The 4075-nt window shown below is 43.1% G+C and overlaps 1 long non-coding RNA gene across 1 annotated transcript; it reads right to left on the bottom strand.

Moving 5' to 3' along the window:
* Positions 1–341: 341 nt before the first annotated feature.
* Positions 342–1593, bottom strand: LOC119498770. The gene is made up of 2 exons (XR_005209182.1): positions 1417–1593; positions 342–1326 (listed from the first exon to the last, which is right to left on the bottom strand). It is a non-coding gene; the product is annotated as an uncharacterized LOC119498770 (long non-coding RNA).
* Positions 1594–4075: the final 2482 nt, after the last annotated feature.

The raw sequence follows: 4075 nt of genomic DNA on the forward strand, positions 1-4075 counted from the left end.
TTGTAGTGTTTAGCTGTAAAATGAAAATGTTTGTGACCCGGCAGCCATGTTGAGATCTGTTGAGGAAATAACAAGCACCGCCCAGCAGCCGGAGCACAGCCAATAGGAACGCTCTCTCTCCGAAATGACCTGTGATTGACCAAAGTCTCCCGTCACGGGCTAGATGTTTTAAAGACTGAAAACAGAGCCATGAGGAGGAGCAGAAGTCTAGTTTTCTCTCAGAACACTTGAATTAAAATATGCTGAAAGGTTATTATGTGACTTTTGTGATGATGATACAAAAAAACATGTTGCCTACTGAAGCCCTCAAACACTGGAAAATATTGTTGATGAAAAAACCCTTAAATAAAGATCAGCTTTTATTTTGTTTGGTTGTTTTTTAATGGAGATATCAGACTTTCCATCCTCCAACCCAGAGAGAAAGAGGAAAAAAAAACAGAAAATTAAAAATACAAGTTATTAAAAAAAAAAAAAAAACATTTTGAGGAACACTCCAAACTACTAAACACAAACTTTTTGAACTCAAAAAGACAGAAACAAAAAAAAAAATTGTAGACAGTCTTCTTTTTAGTTACAAATTAAAAACAGGGAAAAGCATAGTTTTCACATAAACATCTGTTTTAAACGTTTGATTCTGGTGGTTGTGAGGGTTTGTCTTCCTCTTGGGGGGGGTGAATGTGTCTGAGAAGTACACGGAGCTCAATCCGTTGCAGGAAATAGACCAAGCCGCTCAATGTGTACTTCCTTTGACCCGAGGAATAAAAACTTTATAGACTATGTGCGAGAGCTGCATCTTTTTGTCCATGAAGTCTCTTTACGATGAGCTCGAGAAAGTGTGCAGCGTGTTTGTACATATGTGTGTGTGTGTGTGTGTTTTGTGTGGTCCGACAGTCTCGATGCTTCCCATCCTTTTGTTGTCCATCTCCACAGAAATACACTCCTCTGAACCAGTCAGTAAGGAAGAAAAAAACACAACAAAAACATAGCCAGAAACCAGCTGAATCCAGTCTGTCAGCCAATCAGTCTATCAACTGTGTGTTTGTGGTCACTTGTCCCCCCCCCCCCAAGCAGTTTGTGTTGATCCAGTTTCAGTTTGTGACCATAAATACACGAAGACTCCACCGCTGGTACAGCTAGTCCACAGTTAAAGCTCCGAGGTGGAACAGCAAACGCGTTACTGTCTGTCTGCTCATTCCAGAGCAGCGAAAACCAGTAGATCAGCTCAGCAAACATCTTCTGCTGCCCGGTGGTCCAGCCAGTCCAGCCGACCCAAGGTAAACTACAGGACCTCCGACAGCAGAGAATGAGGGTCAGAAGGGGGGGGGACTGAGGGAGAAAGAGAGGGTTATATGAAGAGGGCTAGAGACGGAGACAGAGAGAGAGAGAGCGAGAGAGAGAGAGAAAGCACAAAGAGACCAGGGTTTCTCTCTCGTCTTCATTTGTGTCTCTGGAGAGCTTTCCTCTTCCTCCTCTTGAAGAAACAGCAGCACCTGCAACACACAAAGCATCATTAACAGACATGAAATCAATTGGGATGTGAGAGAGTGATCATTTTTCATTTTCATTTAAAGAAACACAGTAAAATGATTATGGTTTGATTTTTACGGGGACCAAACAGAGATGTTTTCTTAAAGCGGCAGTAGGCAGTATATTTGTGTTGGCATCATTGGGCAAAAATTGCATAATAACCTTTCAGCATATTGTAATTCAAGTGTTCTGAGAGACTTCTGCACCTCCTCATGGCTCTGTTTTCAGGCTTTAGAAAATCTAACCCGTGACGGGAGACTTTGGCCAATCACAGGTCACTTCAGAGAGAGAGCGTTCCTATTGGCTGTTCATTCAACAGAGGCAGCTGTCAATCACAAACTCCAATCAGACGGTCAAACTAGGCAGCGCTGATGAAATATGAATCAATATTCTGTTACTGTGATGCCTATTTCTCTCCTCAAATGTTTTCAGAATCATCTTGTAGTGAACTGTTTAGCTGGAAAATGAGAAGGTTTGTGACCCGGCAGCCACGTTGAGATCATTTCTCATTTGACTTACTCATTGGAAATCAATTAACAACACAAAACAATGACACATATTGTCCAGAAACCCTCACAGGTACTGCATTTAAAACAGACTAAAATCATAACATGGCAAACAAAAAACAGCTGTCAGTGTGTCAGTGTGATGACTTGACTATGACTTGCCCCAAACTGCATGTGATTATCATAAAGTGGGCATGTCTGTAAAGGGGAGACTCGTGGGTACCCATAGAACCCATTTACATTCACATATCTGGAGGTCAGAGGTCAAGGGACCCCTTTGAAAATGGCCATGACAGTTTTTCCTCGCCAAAGTTTGGAGCGTTATTTAACCTCCTTCACGACAAGCTAGTATGACATGGTTGGTACCGATGGATTCATCAGGTTTTCTAGTTTCATGATACCAGTATCTTCACTCTAGCTTTAAAACTGAGCACGGTAAAATCTAAAAAATTGCAAGTTGCGTTAATATATTAAAGAAATTAGCGGTGTTAAAACAAATTTCCGTTATCGCGTTAACTTTAACAGCCTTTAAATACATTCAAAGAAGAAGAAAATCACCAACTTATATAATTCCCCGTCTATGTAAAAAGTGGTTTAAATCTCAAGTAATATTCCAGGAATGCCCTGACTTATGACTGTCTCTGGTGAAGGACACTGTTTATCTACTGTCAATCTAAAATGGTCGTGGATGAAGTCACTTTCTGACCTCCAGAGCAGAAAATAATAAAAATAAATGTTGACAAAAACCTAAAAACAGAGTGCTTCTGAAGAATGAGAGCATCAGAGAGAGAACAAGCTGACGTTTTGAACTGTCAGCATATTGTTAAAGTAGCCTGGGCCTCGAATGGGAAGCGTGGAAAGGGCGGAGCCTGTGGACACGTACCATTAGACCAACTTCTGTAATCACAAGATTATTAACAAACCACGGCTCAACAAGTTGCTTCCGTGACTCTCCCCACAACTTCCTGTGGTTTAGTCATTCTGTTTACTCTAAAAAGCAGTGCTTTAGGAGGTGTTGACTTTGCCGCCTGACGCGACTCACCGCCTCTGGAAACGCCCGAGGACCGTATTACACTAACTGTTGTCGATTAAAAATAAAGAGATTCAGCAACTGCATGGCTTATTTCTCGCCTCAGATGTTTTCAGAAACACATTTCGGGGAACTATTTTCGTGAAATAAGAGAAAAAAGTTTACAAACGAGCCGCCATGTTGGTTCCGGTTTGAAAGCTGGGAGCAGCAGCCCACGGAGGGAAAGTGTTCGTCCAATCAGGTGGGGAGAGCCTTGTTTCTAGTGGCAGCCCATCAAAGGTTGCGTCACCTCGTGATAAAAAACGCCCCTGTGGACACGTACCATCCGTGTCTCGTATTGCGCCGCCACGCTACCAGAATGCATTTCACAGCTGCTTACACAGACAATGAATAGGAAGCGTGGACATGTACCAGGAGCGTCACGACCACCGCTCCTCATTTGCATTAAGTTGAGGTCCAGGCTACTTTACACAAATCATGGGCGTCTGACGTGTCTCGCGCGCCTCTGGAAACTCCCGAGAAACTTGGCTGTGATTGGTGCGTTGGAGTGTCCTGCAGTGGGGTCGTCTGTATTCAGCTCCCCATTGGTTGAACTCATCACCTGGAGGTGAGAAATGGGGGAGGGATGAGTACAGGCGTGCCAACGTCCGATATTGGTGGGACAACAATTAAAAAAGACTTGCATTACGTCCACACTAAGGCAGATGAATCTGAAAACTTATGTGAAAAATGCACCAAAACAACTGAGAGGCAGATAAAAGTCTCTTCTTGTGAGAGCCCAGTTACTGTGCTGAGTCTCAGCTAGTTAAACGTCCATCTGCGTCCTGCTCTCCATCCTCACAGAGGAGAAGACTGTTTTCAAATGTAGCCAGCTTAATGTGGACGTGGTCTTAAAAATAGTCCATAAGAGCTGTGACCTCCGGGAAGCCTCACACCTCCACAGATACAGCCATTGTCAACATTCACTTTGCTGCCATGCAAAATAGCGACACCTCTGCGTCATGACTTAAAA

This window comes from Sebastes umbrosus, chromosome 12 (genome assembly GCF_015220745.1).
Source record: "Sebastes umbrosus isolate fSebUmb1 chromosome 12, fSebUmb1.pri, whole genome shotgun sequence".
Lineage (NCBI taxonomy): Eukaryota > Metazoa > Chordata > Actinopteri > Perciformes > Sebastidae > Sebastes > Sebastes umbrosus.